General features: G+C 32.6%; 1 pseudogene; it reads left to right on the forward strand.

Moving 5' to 3' along the window:
* The first annotated feature begins 2937 nt into the window (after nt 1-2937).
* Nucleotides 2938-4600, forward strand: LOC149533405 (C4-beta,C20-epoxidase-like; annotated as a pseudogene).
* Nucleotides 4601-11162: the final 6562 nt, after the last annotated feature.

Raw genomic sequence — 11162 nt, forward strand, 5'->3', positions numbered from 1 at the left:
CACACATTCACCATTTTCAAAATGTATTCTATATGCCTTTTGTACTAGTTGCCCAATGCTTATGAGATTGTGTTGCAATCCAAGAACATAATATACATTAGGAATTTTCTTTTATTGACCTATCTTAGTTCTTATGCTAATTGACCCTTTTCCCATGACTGAAATTTGACGATCGTTCTCCAACTTAACCTCGGATTTTATAGATTCATCTATTGTTGAGAATATCTCCTTAGTCCCACTCATATGGTTACTAAAACCACTATCTAAGAACCATGCTTTTTTAGAACTCTCTTGTGCAACATTACATGTTATGAAGATGGTGTTTTGCTTACTAGTATTGGGCTGATTTTCATTTGTAAAATGTGTCTTTTGCCTATTCATGTCATATTGTCTTTTTCTACACTCGGATACAAAATATCTAAATTTATTACAATAATGACATTGGATGTTGGATTTGTCATACCTTTCTCCTTGATGAAGGTTGTGAGGAAGGTTGCTTCCCCTTCCTCTTGTTGATGTGAAATGGGTTTGTGAGCTTGATGCTGGTCTTCTACTTTTAAACTGTGGATTTCCTCTTCCTCCTCTTGGTGTAAAATTTCCTCTACCTCTACTGTAATATGATCTTCCTCTTGTTCTTCCAAATGAAAGTTGAATCTTGAAAGCATTCTTCAACAATGAAGTTCCCAAATGATATCGATAGCTAGGAGAGATCTTTTGATTCTTCAATGACTACAACTCTTGAATGAAACTTATTTGGTAGACTTCTAAGTATTTTCTCTATAACTTATTGATCACCAAGGGTTTTTCCATAAGATCTAATGTAAATTACTATTGCCATTGCTTGAGTGAAGAATGAATCTATTGAATCTAAATCTTTCATTTGCAAGTTTTCAAAATCTCTTTTAAGATTTTGTACCTTTGAAGTTTTTACCTTTCCTGTGCCCTAGTATGTTGTTTGCAAGTTGTCTCATGCTTATTTTGATCTTGTGGAAACAACTACCTTTGGAAATATTACTTCCTCTATTGCCTGCTAAATAAAAACAATGTCTTAGCATCCTTTTTTTCTATTTTCTTTCAACTTATCTTTTTAAGCTTGTGAAAGAGCTTGATATGCCTGCTAGTCTGCTAGTTCAGGGAACTCACTTTCAACTAAATCCCAAATATCCTAAGAACAAAAAAGGGTTTTCATTTTGATGCTCCAATAATCATTATTTTTTCCATTAAAAGTTGGAATTTGAGGTTGTGAAATACTTTCACTAGTTCCTATCATGATTTAACAATAAAACTTTCGCTCTTGTAAAACTACAAACCCTTTCTCTTCTTTCCTTACACAACAACTATGATCTCTTCCTTAGATCTTCAACTTTGCTCTCATTTTCCCTTCACCCACAATGACATCTTCCCATAAAAACAATGCCCAAATCTTCTACAGGCTCTGATACCAATTTGTTTCAGCAGAGACAAAGGAAACAAAGTATTTGCTTATATAAAACAAAGATAAACCAAAACTAACACATACAGAGAAAATAAAATAAGTTGTATTGATTAAAATATAAAATATTGTTTTACTACATATGCCTTCGTTGAACAGCCAGATCGATTTTCCAACAGATTATTGTTTCTTCTCTCTACAAAATTGTTATAACAACATAGAACCCTTTCTACAAAAATGAAGTTTCAAAAAAGTGTAAAGGAAGGCCCAGAATTATCCACGAGAAGAAATCAATTAATAACGTACCTAGTTGGAGTAGGTAGAGAGGCAAGGGAGATCCAAAAATGGATAGGTTGGAAGTCCACGTCACCAAAAAAAAAAAAAAAAAATCCTCAAAAATTGGGTTCTTCTTTGCATCCATAATGGATTTTGACTTTCTTTTCTCTATATCAAAGGGATGACCTTGAATAATATTACAACTTACTATAAAGTTGCTATGGCTTCTGCAGGTGAGCCTCTACCTTAACTGCTACATCTGACTTATTATATGCATCCTATTTCACATCACTGCCATTTTGCCCAATGTTTACTAACTGGTTTTGTCTATTTAAATTAGGGACTGCATACTTGTACCTACATCTTAATGAACTTTAATTTATCAAACAAATAAGTTGTATTCCATTATATTTCAACAAAGAAATATGATCTAGATACACCAGAAAAGTTTGATTTTGTCCTATGTTCTTAAACTAAGTAGGTAAATATGTAATTGACGTTTGAACCAATCTATATTGATATATAACTATTAAATAAACTAGATTTATAGAACATGTGAACTCTTAATTCATAAATATGCCATTATTACATATTATTACATAAAGATTATCAGTGAGAAGCATTATGAGAATTAAAGTAATACTTGTGGTCTTCGGTATAAATGTCAATAAACTAAATCCAATAAAATAAAATCAGGCCATGGAAATCTATTTTTGCCCCAAATAAACGGTGTTTGAATTCAATGAAGAAAATCACAATAGATGATTTTTATTCTAGACAGTAATGAAATCTTGGAACTAACGCATATTGGAATCTTTATCCGTTGTCTTCAAGTTGACAAAAATTTGATTGAATATTCCAACTAGGCGGAAAAAAATAAATCTGATGAACCATTTTTAGAATATCATGACATCTTGATTACTACAGACTAGACTCGTGATTAACAGAACATTTTGCATCAGCTGTCTCTGGCGTATTATGAATTGTTCGCTAATTTCTTAATTGTAGTGGAATCTCTTTCCTACTCAAATGCTCCAAAAGATGCGACAAGAGTCCTGATCACTACTTTATTTCCCTACTCACTCTGCATCTTAACCATTGTCATAGATTAAAAAAGAAAAAGATTTGAGTTTTATTTGATCCATGAAAATTAGGTTTCATTAGCTTTAGGTGATCCTTGTAAATTAGGTTTCATTAGTTTTAGTTGATCCATGAAAAACCCAACAATCATGTCTTGTGATACGAATGGTGAACAAATTCCTGGTATTGATCTTTCTCATCTATGTCATGGCCTCAATGAAGATGATACAGAAAGAGCTTATGTTGAATTGAGGAAAGCCTGTGAAGAATGGGGATTTTTTGTGGTTAAGAATCATGGCATCAAGGAAGACATTATTCATCAAATGGATTAAGTTGCCAAACAAACATTTTCACTTCCAAAAGAGACCAAACAAAAATACAATGCTGGGCCATGGAATGTTAGCTACTTGGCAAACTTGCCTGGGCTACCCTTTTACGAGAGCATTTGCGTAGATCCTACTGCAACAGAGATTTTTTCAGAGCATCTGTGGCCTCAAGGAAACCCAAAAAACTGGTACATGCAAAATAAATTTTGTTTTACTTTTGTTGTGCAATAAATTATTGAAGTTTTTTTGTTTGTTTATTTTTTAACAGTACTTTTCTTGTGTAAAGAATGGTTTGAATCATAATATGATGGTTTTGCACTATAAACCATTATTAAAGGTTTCTCAGAAAACATAAGCTTTTCTTTCACAATTATTTATAAATTTATTTTAGTCTAAAATCTTTCCAAGTAATTTCTCAAGAGCAGTTTCATGATATAAAATGTGATTGAAGATCTGGTTCCAACAGTTTTGTACATTCACACTAGTAAATAGATTCTTCTAAAATTTTTACTATAGTCTGAAATGAATTGCTGAGATTAAAATATAAGATATTTTGTGATATTTCTTTTCAATCAAACTAATATAACAACAGTTTGTTGTTTTAGAAATTTAAAATAAGATTAGATTAAATAATATACTTCAAAAAAAAATTTATGGAAGTCCTCCAAGAAATGTTTATAATTATTTCATATGAAACTAAGAGTCAAAACCTAAGAAGTATCCTTTTGAAAAAATGTAAAAATATATATAAACTATGCAAACCCATTAAAGTGGGCTATTTGAGAAACTTTGAAAATCATATCAATAAATAGTTGAAAAAAGTAGGTATAATCTCACATAAAACATTCAAACATATTCTACCTAATCTTAGTCTTTTGTAAATGGGTATGATTTTGCAGAAAAATCATAGAGGATTATGCAAGTGCAGTCGAAGAGGTTACAAAAGATATCATCAAAGCTATTCTGCGAAGCTTTGGGGTGAGTAAATATTATTCCTCATTTCAGTTTATAGGAAAGCTTTGTATGAACTATTGTAATGCCCCTCCCAAGGGAAAGGGAGGCTGTACAACTCACACAAACCAGAATTGTATTGTGATAATGTACTAAGATAAAATGGGGGGACTTGAGATAAAGAGCAAGGCAGGGAAATGGGTAGATGTGAAACCTGTGAAAAACTCTCTTGTTGTTTTCATAGGTGATTCTTTTAAGGCTTGGGGTAATGGAAGGATTCACAATATAATACACAGTTGCATGTGAGGGTTATTCCCGTGTGTCAGTGCGATTCTTTTATTACTTCTCAGACAACACTCTCATTCATGCTCCTCCTGAGTTTGTAGACAATGATCATCCTCACCTTTATAAGCCATTTGTTTATGCAGAATACACCGAGTATTGGATGCCTAAAAAGAAGTTGAGAGTTATGAGTCCACAATGCTTCTTAGCAAATACTTAAGAAGCTTTCCTCGAGGACTTTGCAGGCATTTGAATTGGCTGAATATTGTATCTTGAACCTATGGAAAACTGTTGAGTGTCCGTCTTTTTTTGGAGTATGTTTTCTCATTTTAGATGTCCATTGAAACAATTTTGAGCTTCTATTTCTTAATTAATGATTAACAAGAGTATTTCTTATTTTTTCAAATTGTTTTAAAATATATCATTGACTTCTTTCTTCGAAAGCACGTTGATTGATAAGTGGGAGATATCACAAGTCTCATAGATTGTGTAATTTTAGATAATTATTTTACTAGATTACAATATACAAAGTTTTAGTAAATAGAGGATCAATAGGAAGCAAACTCATGTTCTAAACCAGCTCTCCTACCTATGCAAGATGACAAAGACAAAGATGACAAAAATTTACAATCATGTACATTACATTCAACTCTTATAAAAAGATGAAAACATGTAGATCTAGCAAAAAATATCGTAACCAAGAAAATAATTATCAAAATGTGATTAGTATGAATAGATTTAGAACTTATAATAATTAACAAGATAATAATAAAAAGGTTGACTATTAAACATCACAAATTTCCATTCTCTTCCTACACGATATTAGTGGGAAACTACAAAATTTAATAATTAATAAGAATATTTATAATTTACTCTAAAATTGCACAATTAAAAAAAGAATTTTTAAAGACGAAAGGCATAAGCCTCTATATATTAAAACAGGTTATAAGTTTACAAAATATGCCAAAAAGGCTGAGGAGAATAACAAAGAATAGAACTAGAAAAAACACACAAAGAAATCTACATTCATTTATGAGAATTGGTATGATCTTTGGCCAATATATTTTTTATGGTTTGAAAATCCTCCAAGGCTAGTGATGTCTCATTGACTACTAAATTGATCCCGTCAAATGCTAGGTTGGCAAACACATAGGCCAGCGAGTTGCTCTCAAGATATGTGTGGACAATATAAGTATTTTCAAACTTTGGTAATACCTTCCATACCTGCATCACAATGTAGCTAAGTCTCTAGTTTGTGGATTTCTTGGTCTTGGTTGCTTGGATGATAATTGTTGAATCTCATTCAATGACTACCTCCATTATGCCATGGAATACAACTTCTTGAAGACCATATAACATGGCAAGTGGTGCACACACTCCTGTGTTGCCACGTGATGCACCATCAAAACTTAACTTATGGTAGGGGGCATGGGGGTTATGCCAACGAATTTCCTTTCTATTGGTTCACTACTGAGGAGAAAAAGGTAAAGGCTTGGGAGGAGGAAGAGTGATATATTTCTAGTTCTTAAGCACCTCTGCATCCCATACTAAGAAGATGACCAACAAAGAAGTTTTCTTTAACACTTGTGCAAATAGAAAATTCTAATCTTTCAAAGAATACCGAGTTAGTGGATACCATTTTTCAGAAGATCCTTTGATTTGATTCCACTCCACCATAGTGCCCAAACAACTATAACTAGAATTATAGTCCACAAGGAACCAAAAAGGGAAGATTGGTATAGCAAGGACAAAGATTGTAGCAGGTCCCAAAGATGCTTTGAAAGGGGAAAACTCAACTTTAGCCTTGCAAGAATAAAAATTCAACAATTTTGAGAAAAATTACAATTAAGGAATATGTGGTCTGACTCTTCTACATAATTTTTGCAGAAAACACAAATAAATGGATTAGAGATATTAAATCTAGGAAGCAAGTCACCTGTCAATGCTCTCTTCTACAAAGCCAACCATAAGAAGCATCCAACTCTAGATGGAATGAGTTGACTCCAACAAAAATTGAAGGGTCTATAGCCAGCTATATCATTTTGGATTGCAGACAGTGCTTCATATACTCGCTTGCCTAAATACTGTGTGGTATTTGACGGATCCCATTTAACTTCATCTTGGATGCCATGTGTATACTTTGTAGAATATCACACAATAAATGTTGGTGAGCAAGAGAAAAATGGAGATCATAATTTTTTTCCATATGACTTTATTAGTACCAATTTGAATTCTGTTAATGTAGTGCACACGTTTTGTTCCTCAAATTGATGATACCAAAGTTGCAATTAACCTATGCTCTTGAACAGACACAAAAGGGGGGAAACTAGACCAAGAATGAAACCATAAATTGACTTCCTCATCATTGTGGACTTCCCATCTAATGTAGGAAGTGATAAGATGCCTTGAGTGGAGCATGAAATTCCATATCGTTGATCAAGAAGGAAGATTTTACAGTGAAGATCCATGTTTTATTGGGAGAATCTAGATATTTGGCTTGCATTATACTAACCCAGGGGGCTAAGGGGTGTTTGTAAATAATCCATACAATTTTTATAGTACCAAACGCTTGATTTCTGAGGGTAAGATTGTGGAGTTTACCCAGTGTCATTTTTTTGAATGAGACCAAACAAATCCTTATCTTGTATGTCATGTTGTTTGTCCAAATGAAGTTGGAGATGATCTTAGAAAGTTGCTTGATGACAACAATAGGGGCTTTGAGGACCAAGATGACATAATTTGGGGTTGTAGCAAGGCAAGATTTTACCAAAGTAGTATACCTAAAAGGGATAGCCAACGAGGTTTCCATGAGGTAGTTTTTTCCTTCACTTTGTCAACAATGAAATTCCAAAATTTACTTCTATTACTTCCCATAAAGAGGGGGATTCCCAAGTATGTATTAGGTAGAGTAGCTTCCTAGAAGCCCCGAATAGAGGCAATCTTGTTTTTTAATGAAACCTTCACATTAAATGTAAATAATAATGACTTGTGAGGGTTGAGTTTCATAAAATTTGAGGACCTTTTTCATCTATGTGATTTTTGATAAAGTAGCCAACCTAGATAATAGTGATTCCTTTCCAAAGACCATGATCATGAGCCTGTGATATTGATCTATGTAATGCTTCTTCCATAATTATGAACAAAAATGGAGAGAGGGGATCACCTTGTCTGACACCTTGTGTACTATTGAAGTGACCCACTAGGGATCCATTGATGAGGATGGACAAAGCGGCCCTTCTAATGCATTGCATGATCCACTTGCACCATTTTTGACAAAAATTGAAAGCCAAGAGAACTTTGTGAAGGAAGTGCCAGTTTAGCTTGTCATTAGCCTTCATCATATCTAGTTTCACTATACAAGCACGGATTTTATGTCGGTTAATAGAGTGTAACACTTCATGAGCTACCATTTCACCTTCTATTATTTCTCTTCCAGGCACAAACCCGCTATGTTGAACTGAGATGAGTTTAGGAATTAATGGGTACAATAGGTAAATTGCCTATGTGAAGATTTTGTAAATAGTGTTACAGAAGGCAATAGGTTTCAAATCCACACAAAAATAAGGTTGGTTAACCTTCTTAATTAGAGCAGTATTGGTGGCATCAAAATGACTTCGCATAACGCCATTCTTTCTAGATTCCTCCATAGCTAGCAGGAGATCAAAATTTATTACATCCCATGCCTTTTGAAAAAAATATAGCTATAAATCCATGTGGTCCAGGAGCTTTTTTCGATGCGAGGGAGAAGACTACACCTTTTATTTCTTTAGTGGTGAATGGATTCATGAGATGCATATTATCCCGAGGAGTAAGAAGGTTTGGGATTGTTTTCCGGATTTCAAAATCAGAAGTGTGGTGCTAAAAGACTTGTGAAGAATCTTATTCCCTAAGAATTTGATATGAGGTCTCCTATGTTAGTGTGGTGGATAGAGAAGATGGTATTAGTTGCCTTTTTAATTTTTTTTACATTATGGAAGAAGGTTGTGTTTTTGTCCCCATCCCTAAGCCAAGGTTGTGTTTCAGTCCCCATCCTTAAGCCATGTATCTCTTGACTTTCCATGCCAGTATATCTCCTCTCATTTTCTTGTTGCAATATTTTCTACCAATAGTACATTTGTGAGGACAACCCATGCTGAGTGATAAATGAGTGGATCTGTTCTAACTGTGATTGCTCAACTAACTTTTGGTGAAAAATATTCTTAAACACATCCCGATTCCAGATCATTATTTTCTTTTTTTAAGATTTTGCATCTTCATGTGGAATTGATACATAGAGTACCCTTAGAGAATGAAGCTGATACCCACCATTGCTTAAGTAGCCGAAGAAAACGTGGATGTCTGAACCATATTTTCTCAAACTTGAATGAAGAAACTTTGTTCACTTTGGTGTTTGAAGTTGAAAAAACCGATGAAAGTGGGGAGTGATCCGATGATGGGAAAGGAAAAATGTGAGATTCAAACTGCATATTAGAGGTTGTCCAGGAATGAAAAATTAGGAAACGATCCAATCTTTCAGCAATTTCATTAAAGCTTTTCCATTTTTCATCCATGTGAAGTAACCAATTGAGAGATGAATATCAACTAGGGCATTATCTTGAATAAAGAATGAAAAGTCATTCATAGCTGCTTGTGGGGGAGATGCTTCCTTGCTTTGCTGCGCTGCAAAGGAGAGGATAACATTGAAGTCGCCACCAAGAATATAATTCTGAACTGAAATAGCCAGAACATCCCACAATTTAGCTAGAACTGAAATAGTCAATGGACGCAGGACCATATATGTTATCAAGCATGAGTTGTATGTCAAACGAGGAAACTAGTACCAATTGCCAATGAAAATGTGAGTGAATGTGAGCGATTTTCAATGTCTTGGGGTTCCATAGAATTGTCAAACCCCCAGAAGCACCTTGAGTTGATGATGAGCAGAATTGCCATTTTTCCCATTTAGAAAAATCACCTTGAGAGGATTGAGAAAATAGCTTTGTTTCCTCTAGGAGGACACTTATGCCTGCCCCACTTGCATCAATTTGTCTTTTGATGGAGGCGTTGATGCTGACATTCCAAGAAATGAGCTTCAAAGTCCTCGAGGAGTGCTTCTCGTACGCTTGCTAGTAGAAAGACCATATAGTCTTTTTCGTACAACAGTTCTAAAATGCTAATTTTTTAAAGAAGCTTCTTCCGTCTCTTCTTGATGCCCGAAACGATAGAAGGTGTTGTTGGGGCTGGTTTAGAGGCTTTAACAGTTTTCTTCTTTATACCATGTTTCTTGGGTGTGAGAGGAACAAAAGGCGTTTGTGCTAGAGATAATGATGTAGAGAAAGAAAAATGAATTTGATCCATAGCAGAAAAGTGATCAAAAGAATTATCTAGACTGCATTCTTGAACATGGAGATGATGGAAGAGAAGGCCATTCTTGAACATGGAGACGATGGAAGAGAAGGCTAAGAACTTTATTTTAATATATTAAAAATAAATAAATTATATTTTAATCAATCTTAATATACCCTATTCCACTTCCAATCACACATCCCTTTAGAAAGGCCCTTTCTCTTCTTTTTCCCTCTAATTATTAAAGTTTTCTTGTTTTTAGTAGTATTTATTGGTTTTCAGTAGTTTTTTTAGTTTTTATTAAAAAGGAATTTATATGTTAAATTTATTTATTTATACAATGTAAAAAATATAAGTTTCATCATGTTTATTTATATATTTCATGTATTCAATATATAGAGATGTAATTTTTATTGTGGTTTTTTCTTTCTAGAAATGAAAACACATGCATGCATTTCACTCAATGAAACAATATGCAAGCAATAAATCAATCTAGAATATCAAACTTCATTTGATTTAACTTGGAATTAAAACCCTAAATAAATAACTCATAGTAGAAATAGTAAATGACTAACTTTAAATATAGAGATTGTAAGCCAATAAGAAGTACACGAAATTAGTGATTAAAAAAAGTATTACTTATTTGCTCAAATTGTTTTCAAATATATCATTAACTTCTCTCGTGAAAGCACATTGATTGATAAGTGGGAGATATCACAAGTCTCTTAGATTGTATAATTTTATATTATAATTTTACTTTATTAAAATATACATAGATTTAGTAAAGAGAGGATCAATAAGAAGCAAACTCATGTTCTAAACCAACTTTGCTACCTAGGCAAGATGATAAAAGTACAATCATGTACATTACATTCAACCCTTATAAAAAGATGGGAATGTGTAAATTTAGAAAAAATATTGTATCCAAGAAAATAACTATCAAAATGCAATTAATATGAATAGATTTAGAACTTATAATAATTAATAAGATAATAAAAAAGTTGACTATTAAACATCACAAATTTCCATTCTCTTCCTACATGAGTTTAGTGGGAAACTACAAAATTTAATAATTAATAAGGATATTTATAATTTACTCTAAAATTACACAATTAAAAAAAAAAAAGTTTTTATTGACACTCTCTTGATTGTCTATATTTATATAAATTTTAAACTTTATTATAATATATTAATAAATAAATAAATTATATTTTAATCAATCTTAATATACCCTATTCCACTTCCAACCAAACATACCTCTACAAAGGCCCTTTCTCTTCTTTTTCTCCCTAATTTTATTGATGTTTTCTTGTTTTTTTAGTAGTATTTATTGGTTTTAAGTAATCTTTTTAGTTTATATTAAAAAAAATGAATTTATATGTTAAATTTATTTACTTTTATTTTATAAATAAAAAACTATAAGTTTCACATGTGTATTTATATATTTCATTTATTCATACATAGAGATGTAATTTTTATTGTGGTTTTTT

Source organism: Cupressus sempervirens, chromosome 10 (genome assembly GCF_028749045.1).
Source record: "Cupressus sempervirens isolate cs-2001-9-10 chromosome 10, ASM2874904v1, whole genome shotgun sequence".
NCBI lineage: Eukaryota > Viridiplantae > Streptophyta > Pinopsida > Cupressales > Cupressaceae > Cupressus > Cupressus sempervirens.